This window comes from Moschus berezovskii, chromosome 4 (assembly GCF_049115385.1).
Source record: "Moschus berezovskii isolate FMDL1 chromosome 4, NW_MosBer_1.0, whole genome shotgun sequence".
Lineage (NCBI taxonomy): Eukaryota > Metazoa > Chordata > Mammalia > Artiodactyla > Moschidae > Moschus > Moschus berezovskii.
The window spans coordinates 11861562-11878579 of NC_142463.1; the positions used below are offsets into that span (position 1 = coordinate 11861562).

The 17018-nt window shown below is 55.9% G+C and overlaps 1 pseudogene; it reads left to right on the plus strand.

Moving 5' to 3' along the window:
- The first annotated feature begins 7580 nt into the window (after window positions 1-7580).
- LOC148777981 (uncharacterized) lies at window positions 7581-16352 on the plus strand (annotated as a pseudogene).
- The last annotated feature ends 666 nt before the right edge of the window (window positions 16353-17018 follow it).

A 17018-nucleotide genomic window follows, 5' to 3' on the forward strand; every position in this document is an offset into this window, starting at 1 on the left:
GGAAGGAAGAATGAGAGTTCAAACTCAAGACAGATGGATTTCAGAACCTACACTCTCAAGGTGCCAGTTATACTACCTTCCCTGGAACTGCAGGAAAACCAATTTTAGGGCAAATTTTGCAATAAAGATTGGAGTGGGCCAATATGTTTGCGATAAAGAAAAAGCACAATCAAAAAGTGGTGAGTTTCCTGTTACAGGTGGCATTCAATCAGAGACTAGATATCCACTTACTGGGGATGGGGGAAGGGTCCTCCAGTGACTTAGAACAGTGGTTCTGAAAGTGTAGGCAGATGAGCAGCATCAGCTTCATCTGGGAATCCATTAAAATGCAAATTCTCAGGCCTCACCCCAGACCCACTGAATCAGAAGCTCTGGGGGTGGGACCCAGCAGTCTGTAGTTTATTGAGCTCTCCAGGTGACTCAGATGCATGTTAATATTGGAGAAGCAGAGGCCTAGACTGACCCCTGGGGTTCTTTTCAGCGTGGATTCTGTGATTCTTCACTGTAAACAGGAAATGTGATGCCTGGAGCCCTGGGAAGGCCCTGGCTTCCTGCTCCTGCTTTTCCACCCAATTGGGCAGGCTTTTTGCAATAGCATATTTCAGTTCTGCAAAACAGATTCAGGAAGGCTTTGCAGAAGTCTCCCTCATTCCTATATTTAAAGAGCTCATCTCTGCAGTGGTTCTGAGAATACTCTTAAGCCCCTTACAACACAGCCTGTCTGCATAGGTCCCTTTAATAGCATAAGACTTCGTTGTCTCCTATGGATGGGAACCCTCTTCACACAAACTGGGATCTCAGCTCCTTCTCCTTCCTCTTTTTCCCTCTGTCTTCCTTAACCCCCATTCAGCAAAGCACCAAGGATTTGGAGTGGAAGCTGCCACTCTCCCCAACCTCACCCCATTTCATTATCTCCCGTCTGTAGGATCACCATCGGATTCACTCCCAGCTTCGTTACCTGGAGTCTCCCAGCAGAGCCAGAAGTGCCTATCCCCTGGGGACCAGTCTCAATCCACAGACCCTCTCTAGAATTCACCAGCTTGCTTCAGGAGCAAGCTTGGACTCCCCATCCAAGAAGAACTGATCAAGACTCCCTGGACCAACCCCTCAAAAGCATCCCATAGCCAGGGTCTTCCCAGATCTGAATACATGCAAATCACATTTCAATCAAAACACTGAAAATGTAGGGAAGAACCAGAACTCATGGGCTTCGTGTGTGTGATAAATAACAGGCCAGGAAGTGTCTGGGAGCTTTGGGCATACAGGAGCATGCTAGGAAGAGTACCCCTTTTACTCCCTAGCATAGCAGGTAAACATCACAGCTGCCGGAGACATCCATTCCATTGCTGTGTATGTGGGAAACGGGCAAATACCCACATATTGAGCTGCAGGGGGTACTGGTTACATGATTGGCACAAGGCACATGGTTGGCACAAGGCAGAGGGCAGATAAGAGGCCGATAGCCTCACAGCTCACAGTCTTAGAGTGGAGACAGAGCCTCCATCCTTGGGGAATTTTTTTCTCCTTAACATTTATTAAGCACCAGGTCCTGTGCAAAGAGCTTTATATACTTTATTTCCTTTAATCCTCACAACAGCCCTGTGAAGACCCTAGAAGTTTCAACAATATGAGTTTTATAGGTCAAAACCAGCTGAAAATGGTTTAACCCAATATTAATAATTCTGCCTCGTTGATGAGGAAATGGAGGCTCGGAGGTGAAGTGACTCACCCAAGGTCTCACAGCTAGCCCCTTAGACTCCCACTCAAGCTCACATCCACCACATTTCATCAAACCTGAGACATAACATCATGTTTAAACGTGCCGAGAAAGGAAAAATCCTGCAAGTAAACTCAAACCTGATGTGAGATCCAGACTGATTCCAGAAATGTGAAAATGTTGGGGGAAGAGTTAATGTTAGAATCAGTGAGATACATTAACTGACTCACAGAACTTCTCTATGAGAGAAAGTCCTAGACAAACCCACAGAGCTATAATCAAGGTCAGGGGGCTTTAGTGAAGAAACTGCAAAGGTCAAAAGAAACAAGGAGAGGAACATGGGAATGCAAGCTCTGTGGGGAGCAGAAAGCCTGGCTGGAATTTCGGCAGTGTGGACTCTGGAGGTAACTGGAAATAAACCAAAGTGAGGTGAGGGTAGGGAGCTCTGGGGCGCAGCACCTTTGAAGTGCAGCTGAAGGGAAACAAAGCAAAATCAGGATGACCTGCTGTCCTCAAACGCAGTCCCCCTGCCCTCAATCCAGTCTTCTCTGATCTCCCAATCACACTCAATTAAGGTTTGGTTTCTGGAGCACAAAGAGAAGTGGAAGAAAACGGGGACTTCAGAGGAAACACAGGTGCTAATAAGCATAGGCCAGTGAGGCATCTGGAGCACAAAATTTAAGGAGGCGCTCACTGTCACGGTCAGTCACGCAAGAGCATGGCCACCATTTGAGAGCCTCCTTAAATCCTGCTTCCTGGCGGCCACACTCCCCTGACCCCAGTCCCACCCAGTCTGTTGGTGTTAGACTCCTCTCCTCCAACAAAAGCAAGAAGAAATGCTGATCTTGGAATGGAATAGAATTTAAGCTTTTATGAAGCGATATCCCATCTGTCTGACTCTATGAAGCAAGCAGTCTCATCCCATTTTACAGATGGGGAAACTGAGACCCTGGAAAATAACATGACCCCTCCCTATCGTGCTTGTTCCACATCTGTCACTTCTGTGGGGACTCTAAGCAGGGCAGTTTCCCCTACTTCCAGAACAGGTCAGTCCCCGGCAGCCACCATCATCCCAGTCTCGCTGTGTCCCCCGGAAGAAGGAACATGGTGCAGGAGAAGAGTAAGCATGGATGTGCATTTGCTCTGGCAGAGGTGGCATGGGGGAGGGGAATGGGCAGCTCTTGCACCCAGGTCTCTGCACCCCACCCGGTGCCCATGGGACAGCAACACATGTTCCAGGGCCCAGCATCAGTGGACATTACCCTCTGATGGTCCACCAGTCTCAGCTCACAGCAAGGCAGGCTCTATGTAGAAGGTCAAAATGTGACTCTTGTTTAAAAATAAAATGACTATACAACCTATCTGCCTAGCAAGTATGCTGGAGGGGAGATGGGGTGGGGGAGGAAGGGAGGACAAGAGCAAATTCACTGACCCCCTTTTCTGGCTGGGCCACCAGCTGAAGAGCATGGAGGGAGATACAAACGCAGAGCCCTGGGGTTTCCCCAAGGCTCTGATGATGTCTCTGAGGACAGCCTGGGGCTGCCAGGGTGAACTGTAGGCTGGAGTTCCCAGAGAGAAGAGGGATTCCTGTGGGTGGACTGGCTACACCCAAAGGAGTGTCCCACCTTTATTTCTGACTCAAATTAAAGAATTAAGCAGAGTCCAGAAACGCAGACAAGGTGGGGTGTGGACATGTAAGGATGTGCATTGCAAGTGCAGGAGGGTCTGGAAAGACCAGACATCCCTCTCCTCTCGGGGAAGCTTATCTGCCACATGGTCCATCTGCAAGGACAGTTTGAGGCTGAAAACCGATTACTGGTAGGTTTCAGTGTCACAGAACCCATGCAATCATCCCCATAGAAAGTCTAACAGCCTGGGACTCTGAGGCCACCCTCGGCGCCCAGAAGCATGGCGGTGGGGCGCTGCATTCAGCACCCATGAGTATCAGTGCCTCCTGTCTTCCGACGACACAGACTACACAGTAAAACACAGGATCTGGGGTCTGGCTGGTGAGAGTTCTTATCCTGCATTCACCACTTACTGGCCACGTGATCTTGGGCAAGTGACTTCACTAAGCTTAGTTTCCTCATCTGCAAAATGAGGACAATATCTCCAGGCAGGGCTGGTGAAGGCTAAACCCGACGGTGAAGAAAAAATATATGCAACAGCTACCGGTCTCAAGCACTTACCAGTCACACCACTAGTCATTCTTTGAAAAGCACTAGTTTGGCAGCTAGTAGATGCTCAGTAAACCAGGGCCATTATATTTCGGTTGTGTGTTATTCCAGACCCAGGTGGGGTCCCGGGCAGGAGACGGTGTGGCCACCTCAGCACAGGCACACTGCCCTCTGGTGCTCACGTGGGGGAATCTGCGCCTGCAAGAAGAGCTGTTCCAGTCAACCAGCCCAAGGCCGGTCTGCGTCTGCACCAGGCCCACCCTTGGCCCGTCTGTCCATCAAAGCTCCTTGGCAAAGACACACCAGGGCCTGCTGGCTGCCGGCCCCAGAGGAAGGGCCCTGCTCCTGGACTTTCAGTTCTCTCTGCTGCCAGGCAGGGCCTGGGGAGCCCCTTGGTTCCCTCTGGAAGGTACTGAGCAAGCAAGGTGGGGGCTGGGGGGGGGCGTGTAGGGGGCAGGTGGGGGTGGGGACGTGCAGGCTGAAGCAGTGTGGGGCTAAGGCAGGGGCAGGTGACTGTAACAGCCTGGAGGAAGCCTGGCCTCCGCAGATCAGAAACGGTCGCATTGGTGCACAGCCAGGTGCTGCCCAGCATGGACATCCCAAGCAGCCCTGAACCCTGAGCCGCCCCTGCATATGACCTTGCACCCCCACCCCTGAGGATGAGGTCATCCTAGAACCCACAGGGCATCTGTGCCTCTTCCACTGACCCCCACCGAGTGGGCTCTGTTTCCTCGGGACAGGACAGGGGGCCTTTGGGAACAGGCGCTCAGGGACCTTCACGGGCCCCACAAAGGAAGCAACCAAGCAGCCTTGTGTTTGGAACAGTGGGAATGAAGTGTCGCTCCTCAAAACCCAAAATAATGCAGCGAGCTGGACTTCTGAAGTCAGCTATCATGCCAGCGGCAGGGGGACCCGAGTGACCTTGGAAGGGCCTAGTCAGGACGCTGTGCTGGCTCACCCTGCATCAGCCACCTCTAAAAACCCTGGATCATCCTGACGTCAAAAGATGGTTTAGCGCAGTGCGAGGCAGGCATCAAGAAATTATAAACTCCAGCTCGAGAAGGAGGGAAGCCTGGGCTGACAGGAGCAGCTGGGCTGGAAAGTGGAGGCAGAAATTCCTCAAGTTAATGCTCTCTGAGGCCCCTCGGGCCACTCCCAGGTCTTGTCTGAAGCTATTCACTTCCAGGGGGGAAAACCCTATTGATCTCCATTCAGTGCCTGTCTGCTCCAACACGGCCGCGATGTTTCAGCGCATCACCAGTCACGGCGAGAAATTTCTCATTGTTTTACACACAGCGGCTCCCAAACTCAGGAGATGAACATTCAGGACCATTTGGGTGAACTGATGGCAGGGGATGCAGACAGGGCTGACTTGGGGAGGGGACCTCATGCCCCTGGGACTGACTGCAGTGTCTGCTGGGCTTCCCCGCCCCCAGTCCAGGCTCAGCGTCTTGAAACTCTGTTTTGCTCCGAGTGTAGACGCTGGGCGAGTCTGCCCGATCCGCCCACCTTCCACCCCGCCATATACACCTGCTTTATGTCTCCGCAGTCATTTGGCTCTGAACCTCCCCCTGGCTGGCTAGAGATCACCACCATCCGCTCGAGCTCCCCCAGCTAACGCCACCACTGTCTGTTTCCCTTCTCAAATTCTAGGCTGCCCCTCGATTCTACATGTATGTAGAACAAGCGAAGATCTAGACACGAAACCTACCAAGGCACTGACAGTCCCCACCAGTCCACACTAAAAGGAAACCTAAAATCACTGAATATCCCAAGCATCATGGCCAACTCAATAGTTTACAGGAGAGGAAACTGAGGCTCCGGCTTGGTGGGAGAGTGTGACTTGACCAAGATGGCTCAGAAAATTGGTGGAAGGCAGAGTAGAAAACCCAGGCCTCCTGGTTCCCAGCCCAAGTTCCCTCCACATCAGTGTCTAGGTCTAGTAGCCAGGAAATCCAGGTCCCCACATGAGGCCACAGACACACTGGAGGGACCCATGCATTAAGCTGCTTTCCGTGAGTTAAGACTAGGATCCATCTGAACAATAATAACAGTGATAATAATAATAATAAAATGCTGAACAATATGCCTTGAAAACCATCAACGAGCAACACTTGATAACAACACACAGAACACATCTTCCACATATTCATATAAAATAATCAATGATCATTTTTTCCTGCAGACTACAATCCAATTACTCTCTCTCCCTCACCCGCCTTTGTTACTTGCAAACCATCCAAGCAATCAATGCCTTGACCTCTCCCTCTGATAGACACAATTACAAAAAGACAGAGCAATGCAATTCATCTATTCAAGACGGATTGTTTGAACACTCTGTCACACTGCTGTGCTATCCATCTCCTTGTCTAAGAGGAAATTTCAGCCCCCAAAAAAGGCACAAAGAGAGGGGGAGGGTACGCTGCTCCCCAGCTCAGACAGCCCCTTGCACACCTGCAGGAAAACCCTCTCCTGGGCTGGTGCTTGATGACGCCTGCCTACTGGAGAAGGATTTGGCTCCCAACACAGCCAGCTCAGGCACCCGTCTTGGGAACCAGAACCATCCAGCATACCCAATTTCCAGGGCCTCAATTCCTGTGACTCCAGCCAGAGCCCTGAGATCTCAGGGCTGGAGAGAGAGAGAGAGAAGAAAGGAGAGGGCATTGGGCCCAGCCAAGGTGTTGTGTTTGGGTTTCAACATGCGAGTCTCTGTGTGTGTGTCTCTCTCAACACACCACGTCCACTGTAGCCCTTGGCTCCTGCTGAGACTCCAGCCTGGGCTCAGAAGGAGTCAAGTAAAGCTCCCCAGGGAGCTCCAGAGAAACCCAGGGATCTCAGAGCCTACCCATCCTCCATCCAAGCTGGCAGAGCTCCGGTGGTCACGTTTGGCATTGGCACAGCACCCCAGTCCTCGGGCTGGGAATCAAATGGGGCAGGGCTCTTGGATATAAATGGCTTGGGCCGACACGCTAATTAATCCTGGGGCTTAATACGAAGAAGATTAGAAGAGAGGAGGGCTTTGCCATCCTTAATTGCATTATTACACGCTGAACCCAAGAAAGGGTGGCAGGCTTGGGGCTTCCCCTCAGGGCAGTGAGGAGTCCCCCGGTGAAAGTCAATTTCATGGTGAGAGGGAGCGGGTGAGGATACATCATCCCGCCCCTCCTCAGCGCATCCTTCCCTGGCTTCCCTCACCTGCTCCTGTCTTTCTGGGCCCCCAAAGACCACCACCCACTGACGCTGGGCTTTGAGAGTGCCCCTCCCACCCCTGCAGGGGAAGGAACACAGGAGAGGGAACTGCAATGCGTGGGCTGGGTGCAGAGCACCTTTTGGGTCCCGCTTTCTTCTCCCAAGGGCACCCTATCAGTCAGGCCCCTACACACACACACACACAAAACAAAGCAGAGGAATAAAGGAAGTCCTGGCCCACTACTAAGGGGCTCCCTGCTCCTGGAACCGTGACCAAACCGTGTGCTGGGGCAGGCAAAGGTGCAGAGATAGAAACAATATTTTTGGCTTGCTGGAGTAGTCTGGGCTGCAAAGGGTTAAGCCTGGTCCTGAGGGCTGTCCCCAGAGTCGGGTGCCTGGATTCCTCTGCCTCAAATGTCTGCCTATCGGGGACCTGGGCAGGAACAGGAAGACCCCAGCGTGGGCAGAGCTGAGGACTGTGTTCTACCCTCGTCCAGATGTCCAGTTCAAGAGGACCTCGAATCCAGGGGAGACCAGGGAGGAGAGAGAAGGGATTTCTGATTGCCTCCTAGGAAAACCTCAAGTACAAGTACGGAAGCCAAGCTCGATATTGGTTGCCTGCACCCCGTCACGCCGCGGGCAGCCCAGAGTCCGCGCCTGGATTAGAGCCACAGGGAAGGAGGCGGCCCTGGCTCGGCGGAGCCAGATGCTGGTGGGGGCGCCTCGCGAACCCAGGCGGCCCAGGTCTCCCGCCTGGCGGCGGGCGCAGGGCCTGCGTGGCCGAGGCTCCCTCCTGGCCAGGCCGGGCCCAGCCCTGACGGTCTTGGGCCTGGGACACGCGCCCCTCCACCCTCTCCCCCGACACCATTCTCCCTCCCCGCACAGCCCTGAGCGCTGCCTACGGGATGCCTGGGGCGGCCACAACAAAGTTAAAGCCCCGAGTAAGAGCCTCTGGCGAGAAGAGACGCGGAGACGCGAGAGCCTCAGAGCCGCGCGAAGACCCGCCAGCCGCCGCCAGCTGCTGAGGGATTTCGGCTAACTTTAAAAACCGCTGGCATCCCTCTCCTCGCCTTCCCTGCTTGAGTCGGCCAGGCTCTGCGCTGCCCCAGGCGGGGGAGAGGCCTCGGCAGCGATGGATGGCTGGAGCGACAGCGGGAGGGGACGACCCTCCCCTGCCCTGCCCCGCACCGCGGGTCTGAACGGGGGCCACGGAGGCCGAGGGCGGCCGCCGGGAGAGGAGACCGGCCGTCCTCGTCTGGCGAAGCCGGACCCTGCTTCCCCGCCGCGGCCGCTCGAGCCCTGCCCCAGGTCGGGGCGAGGGGCCCGCGGGAAGCGGGGAGGCAAGAGAAGTTGGCGCCTTCCCCAGGGTTCCCGCTTCGCGGAGAAGCCAGGTCCCAGAACTCGGTCTGCGGCCGGTCCTGCTGGCAGTCGCGGGCGCCCGCGACTCAGGCTGGGACCAAAACGCCTCGCTACACTCCGCCAGGGCTGGCGGTCCAGGAGCGCGCCAAGGGCCCCTCGCCCGCCGCAGCCAGCTGCCTCCTTCCCAATAAGTAAGGCCCGTGACCCCAGCTCGGGAACTTTGTCCTCACCGGGTCGAGCTCCTGGTGGTCACCCGGCCCCGGCAGCCCGCAGAGACGTTGGGAAATCTCTTGGGATCGCCTTCGGTGGCCCCCCGTTCCCGCCCCCGCCCGGGCGCACAGAGACCCTCGGCTCCCGGGAGCCCTTACCGATCCGGATGACGTGGGGCATCCCGCGCGAGTCTGGGATCCAGAAGGCGCACACGAGGAGCCCGGCCCAGTATTCCCAAACCAGACTCCCGAGGCGCCGCCAGGGAGCGGTCATCGTTGGGCGCCGCCGAGCGTGCCCGGGGCGCGGCCGTGGCGGGCTCCCTGGGGCGGCAGCTCTAGGCGCGGGCGCGCAGCAGCCCCCGAGGCGCCGCCTGGCCCAGCAGCCCGGCTCCCGAGCGCCGCTGCGAGTGGGGGGCGCCCCGCGGCGCCGCGCACATCTTACTGGGGGGCCGCCCCGCCGGCGCCCGCCCCTCCCGGCTGCCGCCCACGGGCCGCCCGCGAGCTAGGCTCCTGGGCTCCGCTCGGACTCAGCTGCGGCTCGCGTCGGCTCTGCTCCCGCGCGGGCTCCCACCTGCCCCGGCTGCCGGGCGCTGGCGGGCGGGCTGCACGCGCGTCTCCGGCCGCTCCTCCTCCAGCCGCGGCGGATGCTATCGCCCGGGCTCGCACAAAGCCCCGGAGTGGAGTTGCACGCGCGCACACACTCCCTCCCAGCCCCCTCCCTCGCGCCCTGCCTCCCGCCTCCCGCGCCGCCCGCGCTCCCTCCGCGCACTCCCCCGCGCACACACACTTCACACTCACACCCGCCGAGGCGTACACTCGCAAGCTCACACCTGCGCAGGGGGCGGGGAAGGGGGCCCGGGACTCACTCTAGGGGGACGCCCGGAGAACGAGGACTCTCCTCGCTTCTCAGACGTCCCCATCCGCCCTGCAGCCCCCGGTCCCCTTCGACTGCGAGGGCACGGAGCCTGGGAGCCGGGCGTGGAGCACGAGAGCTGGCACCGAGAGCTGGGAGACGGCGTCAGCCTAGCGGCCCGACCAGCTGGAGGAGACGCGCCCGCCGGGAGCAGAGGGACCCGGAGCCCGCCGTCGGCGGAGTCTCGCCTTCCAGCTCCCACGCAGCGGGCGCTGGCTGGACGGCAGCGGCCGGGGACTGACCCAGGAGCCGGTTTCCCTCCCTAACCCCCATCCCTCGTGGAAGCAGAGTTAGAGTTGGGCCGAGGACTTGGGGGAGACGAAATTCCCAGAGGATCGTCCAGCGCTGGACTAGGGGAGCTGCAGGAGCTGGTGCGGGTGGGAGAGCCCAGGCCAGACCCTCTGCGGTGGAAAGCCGGACTTGACCGTACACCGCCACCTCGGGGGCTTCGGAGGAAGATGGCTTAAATCCTTAGATACGGGGGCGGCTGAGATGCACCCTGGTACTTCGCATCTCTCTTCTCCAAGTCTGCAGGAGGACGGGCCCCCTTCCCCATTTCTCCTGAGAAAGAATAAAGAGAAACTGTAATTTTCCGTGGGGGTGGAGCAGGACCCGAGGGGGAGCAAGCTAGAAAGGGTTAAAAAAAAAACACCTTGTTTATTAGCAATAATAAATTTTTTTTCAAGTGGCGCTGGGTGTCGAGGGAAGAGAAGTGCTGTGGAGCGAGTCTGGAGCAGGAGGTTGCGAAATACGCAGTTAGGCGAGTTTAATGACCTTTTTGACAGAGACAAAGCGGTACCGATACAGTAGATAAATAAACGAATCTGTCACCGGGCAGCGGCTAGGCTGTGTGTGAATTTATTTTTCTCATTTAAATAATTTGATCTATTCCATCATTCCAATCTCTCCCATTTGCCAGCTGTCTGGTAACAGCATGGCCCCCAACATCTGAAAAACAAATCTTTAATTTTCTTACAAATAGACTATGAGTCGGGCTCTATCTGGCTTGTTAATTTCCCGGTCTTTTCTTTCCCTCCCTGTCCAGGCATAAGAAGCATTGTGTGGGGACGTGAGTATTACAGCATGGCCAATCCTGATGATTGGGGGAGGGAGGGGAGGTACTCTCTCCCTCTTGAAATGGAGGCAACCCTGGAAGGAGCAAGAAGGGAGATTCCCAAGGATTTCCTCTCCAGAAGGGAAAGAGGTGTGCAGGTCTTGAGGACATCCTCAAAGATCTGCCAGCAAATGAAGGTTGCCTTTTTTTTTTTTTTGCCAGACTTTGGGCCTTCCTCACCCTCCAGCAGGAGTGGCTGGTTTCCCAAGCAGCCACTGAAAAATGTGGCCCAAGGGACCAGTGGGAAGGACATGCAGACCAGAGCCAGAGAAGCAGCAGCTGCCACCTCTTAAAAGAGAGTTACGGGCCCCAGTGGCACCGGCAAGGAGGGAGCAGAAGGCCCCACTCTCTAGGGTAAACGGAAGATGCCTCTTCAAGAGTGGACACCCCATTCCCAGCACTTATCAGCTTCCACAGCTGGTTTAGTTGTTCCAAGGAACCAGAAAGTCCTGGCTGATGACTAAAGAAGGAAATTCCAGTGCCCTGAGAGGGAAATGGAAAAGGCAATGGCAGGATCTGAACTCAAGGCAACGGGTGTAAGGCTAAAAAGGCATCGCCAACAGTGCCCAAGAAGAAAAAAGAAGGCAAGCGAACCCAAAAACCTTTGCAAGCTGCTTGGTACCTATCTTCCTAGGGTGCTTTTGGTAAAATTTCAGCTGGGCCCTGAAATGGCTAGGGGCTGGGGGAGGAGGGGCGAGCCCGGATGCTAGGTCTGTATTGGTTATCCTGCAGGCAGCCTCTTGCCATGAGAGGGGCAGGGAATAAGTGACCTGGCTGGAAAACTGAAGTGCGGAACTTGTAGAGGTGTGACTCCAGGGAATAGGTAGGTATGTGCCCTGGACCAGAACTCTGGGAAAGGCCAGTGGTGAGAGAGGGATGAAGGGTGAGGAGCGGGAGGAGGAGAAGCAGTAGCTTCCAAGAAAGAGATTGGCCCTGGAGAAGCACATGGGGGAGGGCAGGGGGCACCCTGAGGACCCCAGGGCTCGAGCGTGTGGCCCTGCAGCCCCCTCAGCACCCCCAGGGAAGCAGCATCCGCCAGGCCTTGCTCCTGCCGCATCCCAGAGTGGGCGGGAGTCAGCCAGCGCTGCGGAGGGAGGCTCTCCTCTGCTGCCACGTTGGCTGTGTTGGGAAAAGCCTCCAGCTGCAGAGGCTGTGGGACTCAGTCCATGGGCCTGGAAATCCAGCTGGAACCGTGGGTCAGAGGGAAGCCGGCTGCCCCCAGAGGGGGACCAGGCCTTATTCTGGACCTAGCTGCAAGCCATTTTGTTACGCAGGGGTCTCCCCAAACTGACAGCAGCCAGCTCCCTCCCAGTCGGGGGAGGGTGGGGTGCACTACAACAAAAACAGCGGCAATGACCACACTGACGGCCAGCATCTATTCCACGTTCTCTGTTCCAGATGACGCAGCACTCAGCGACCCTTCTGTGCGTCACTTCGTCTAACCATCCCCCAGCCCTCTGTGATAGGACCTGGATGTGCATTCTACTGTTGAAGACCGCGAGCCTCAGAGAAGTCGGGGAGGTCCAAAGTCACACAGCGAGTGTGTGACCCTTCTCCTCCCCCGCCCCTCGTTCCCTCCGTTCTCCCTTTGCCTTCTTTCCTCCTCACTCCTCCCTCCCTCTAATTTTATTGGCCATCACTGCCAGGCTTTGTGGGTGGGGAGCCAGGACCCCCATGTGGGCCCATCTGTATCCTAAGCTTTCGGGCCTTGACCGAGCAGGGGACAGGCTCTAGCAGAGGACCTTCATCACCGCCTATGCAGACCTACTGTGCTTCTGGCTGCTTATAGAAAGGCTGAGGGCGGACTCGGATTTGAGTCCTTCCATAGAGCAAACTGGGGAGCTCCACTGTCCCCAGCTTGCGTGGGGAGGAGCCTGCAGCCCCCTCTCTCTGCCGCGGTGCACCTCTCCCGGCTGCCTTGCCACCAGCAGGCACCAAGGCTGGCACAATCTCAAGCGGCATCTCCGGGGATTGGGAGCCACCAATCCTGGCTTCTTGAATTGTTGGTAAACAAGTCTATCCCACCAGCCAGGCCTCCGCTCCTCGCTCCCCCACGAGGCAGGCAGAGCGGATTTATGAGGCCTCCCAACCTCATTCAGACTAATGCAGCTTTTCATTCCAAAATAAAAGGGGCCGCTGTCTGAAAGGACAAGTGCTCCTGCATTTCATTAACATCCCTGAAAACGGCTGAGCTGGCCCAAGTCGCTGCCAGCAAGATTCATGTCTCCCACCGGCTCACAGGTGGGGATGGGGGAGGAGGAAACCCTAAGCTGCAGGGCCCCTCCTGAGCGCCTCCCCTTCTTCCGCCCAGCGGAGGGATGGGTCCCCCAGTGATGGCCAAGCAGGCCCATTTGGAAGAGTCCCCTGTGTGTGTGTTTTGTTTAGACTGATCCACTCCAGCTCTCAATCCCCCCACAATCACGGTGAGTGATGGGGCCCTGGGCTCGAGTTACCGAGATTCATGATCTCCGCTTCCCCAGGAAACCACTGAACACAAGCGTGTGGTTGCTGAGTGCAGATTCCTAGGACGTGAGTGCCCTCTGCTGAAGCCTGCCTACCTTCATCTCCCTTCAGACTGGCCGGCGGGCAGGCTGCGGGCGGGCTCTGGCCACTCCCCTAAGTGGCAGCCACTAGCCTGGTGCGTGCTCAGGGAGCCCTGATGAGAATGGGGGAAGAAATTAACCTCACCCCCATCTCAGCCTGGAGGGTGGCCAGGACAGAAAGCTGCCAGCCCTCGCCTGATCTTTGTCACCTTCCTGAACGGGAGGCAGGAGGAGGGGAGACCTTCCTCATCCCCACTCTTAACAGCATCCTCTCCTCGGCAGAGTCCACCTGTGCCAACTTCCAGAGCTAAGCCTCAGCCCTTCTCAAGATGCTATGACCTGCCTCTTGGTTCAGGGATGGGCACCCTTTTGTCATCCTGGGTCCTTTGTCCCTGCTTCGAGAAGGAAGAAGTGCAGAGCGGCCGGCTGCCCCCTGAGCAAGCAGCAAGCCCTGTGAGAGTTGCATCACCTTAAATTTTTGTCAACAGTCAAACAAGTTCATTCCCACTGAAGTCAATTCCTGTGTTTATTGTCAGTTTAACCTGCTGCTGTGAGTTATTTCTCAGCAATAAGGGGGACAGGTAGGCAAGCCACCAGAGATCTGTTATTTTCCTGACACCTGCATTTCAATAGTTTGGGTGCAGTTCTGGGGGTGACGTAAACGCTAAGGCAACCCTGTTTGTATCTATGCATAATGGAACAGTCTCCAATGGTTCCAAAGCTGAGGGGGGACTCTGCTGCACAGCGGGAGAGGAGGAGAGGAGAACTGCCCATCGGAAACCATCCCCTTCCAGGCCCTGTTGCCAAAGGTGGGGAGGAGAGTCACTCAGTCCTCCCCTGATTAATGTATTCATGGGGCCCCTCGGTCGCCACTGGACATTCATGTGGCCACACGGGCTCACCCGTCTGTGGGGTCATGCGCTCTTTCACTCTCTCGCTGACTCACTTACTCAGCCCTGTGCACCCCCCACCCACCAGGCATTCCGCACCCAGGCAGCCATTCGTTCACTAACCCTCCACCCGTTTGCTCTCTCCTCCCTCACTCATTCACCCGCTTATTCGTGCACTCACGTCGTCCTCTGCTCGTTCCGTTCATTCAGGCGCTCGTCGGGCACTCAGCGGTTCACTCAGCCACTCCGGTATTTGGTCCTTTGCTCAATCACCCACTTCCTTAAACACCCACACGTTCATCCACTCGGTCACTCCCTCATTACCTGCCAGTCACGTGCTGCCTCCCCACCAGACCGGGCAGCCACTGCCTGCTTCTCTTGTCCTCAGCCTTCAGCCTGAGCATCAAATACCACCCAACTTTATGGTACAGCCCAGGGTGCCACCGCACTTTACCGAACTCACCAGTTAGCTACCCAAGCTTCGTGACTCCTTCAGAGCACCTAGCGCCCTGCTTTATCATGAAATTCAGAAACCACCAGGATTCAGCTGACCCACCTGACCCTGGAGACGGTCTGGGCATTTGACTTGCCAGTGAAGACCAAGGCCCAGAAGGCCCCAGAGCCAAGGTCTGATGATGGATGTAATGTTAGAGGTGCCCCTTGATGACTATAGCCTGCCAGGCTCCTCTATCCATGGAATTCTCCAGGCAGGAATACTTGAGTGGGTTGCCATTCTTTTCTCCAGGGGATCTTCTTGATCCAGGGATTGAACCCAGGTCTCCTGCATGGTGGGCAGATTCTGTACATCTGAGCAGGGAAGCCCAACTGTGATGCCACCACATCAAGCCAGAAGCCACACTAGCTCCCTTTCACATGATCTTTTTGTCCTTGAAATAACCAAAAGATGAAGAAATGAGCTTAAAGGAACCAAATAACTTTAGAACAAATTACTTGCTGGGGTTGAGGGTGGGGCAGAAGCAGGCATGTACTTGGCTCAGGGTATTGAAGAGTAGATGATCAATTGAACGGTGGGAGACAGTGAATCCGTGAACAAGGAGGTGAGAGAACGCAGATGAATGGACAAGCTAATGAAACAATGAGTGAGTACATGAACGACCCGTGCCCGACAAATAAGCAGCAAAACGGAGCTGCTGACTCGAGTTTCTGCAGTTCAAGTCCAGTGCTCTCTCAGCTGCTTGACACCCTGCTTCCACACCCTGACCTTGTAGGGTGCAGTAAGAGGTGGGATAAAATTAGACCATAAAGTCAGCCATCGGTAGATTGTTCCGGAGAAGTACCTTCTTTGGAGGCTGCGGTGAGCAGTCCTGTCTGCACCTGTGCCCCCACGGGCAGGAGGCTGCCGTCATCCCTCCTCAGAGAGCAAGAGACGGAGCGAAACACGAAAATCCAATCACTGAGTGATAAGAAAATAAACAAGTGAACTTCTCCAAGTTTGCCAGACTTCCCTGCCCGAGGCCAGCTTAATTAAAGTTGATGTAGAATTTTAAAGTGGGAAAATAATTAGGGCAAGTGGTAGAAAAGAGAGGGAGGAAAACATTGTTTTGTTTTGTGTTTTGCTCCCTCTTAATTATGCCACAGACTGTCTCTCCCGTGGATCCCATCCCAAGCCCGCCCTCCGCCAAGATTCCAGCAGGTGGTGCGCTGTGTGAGTGGCGCGGGCACACCTGTGCCTCTCTGGCATGCAGGTATGGCACTGCTCTGCCTGCAAGACAGGCGAGGCGGCAGGCAGCCAGGCTGGGAATGGAGAGGAGCACGTGCCCTTGGGTGGAGGACCCCGGGGAAGATGGGGACAGCAGGCTCTGGGGAAAAGATGCTGCCTCCCTGCCCCAGGGCCGGAGGGGTGTGGGTACTGGGTCCCCAACTCGCCATTGGTGTCAGATCTGGGCTCTGATCCAGACAGTCTCAGCCCCCACCTCGTAATACAGAGGATCTCCGGGGAGATAGCCCCTATCCTGCCTGGATCTAGGAAGAGATTTTTCCTCCAGCAACTGTCAAAAGAGGAAGGAAGTACTACTGTTTGTGTGCAGAACGGTGCCGGGGGTGGCCAGAACTCCAGCTGCGGCTGGTCCTAGAAATCCAGCTCACCCCACATCGTATCTGAACACTCGGTATGCTCTGCTTTTGTGCTGGTCTTTCTTCCGGTGTCTTGTCCCCCGCAGGGAGGGCGTGGAGGAGGAAAGCACCAGCCTCAGGGAGCTGGTCCGAGGCAGCCTGGAATGAGGAAAGCTATAGGCTCCTCTAGCGGAAGGAGAAAGGGTAGATTCCTCAAGATTTCATTGAACGAAGCTGGGCAGGCGAGCACGAGAGCACACCTGTTCCTGGCGCTTTGCATACACAAACACTTGACTACAAAAGATGCCTGTGCTACTGTATGCGTGCACAGACTGGCACACTCAGCTACCGGCATCCGCCTAGTGCTAATGAAAGTGGGAGCTCTGGAGCCAGGCAGCTGGCTTCACATGTGCCCTGTCTCTCACCAGACGAGTACCCCTGGGCGGTTTACCTTATTTTTCATGCCTCTCTTTCCTGTCTATAAAATGGGGATAATAATAGAATCTGCCCAGCAGGGTTGTTGTCAGCATTAAATGAGTTAATACATGTGATGTCCTCAGAAATGTACCCAGCACATGGTCAGGGCGTGCTGTACTTAGTGATGAACTCTCCCTTCTTCATGGGCATGTCAGACACCTGAGTCCACCCTGGGGGAAAAAATAACCCTCTTTCCTGCAAGCCTGCAGTAAACATGCACACACCTCGCTCCAGGCCCCCAGGGTTCACTGGATCTGTGTGAGTGGGAGGGGCTCAGAGGAATTATGCATGTCAAGCCATTCCTCTGCTCCCCTCCCCCCACCCACTCCCACTATGAGGACAGCACCCACAGAAGCT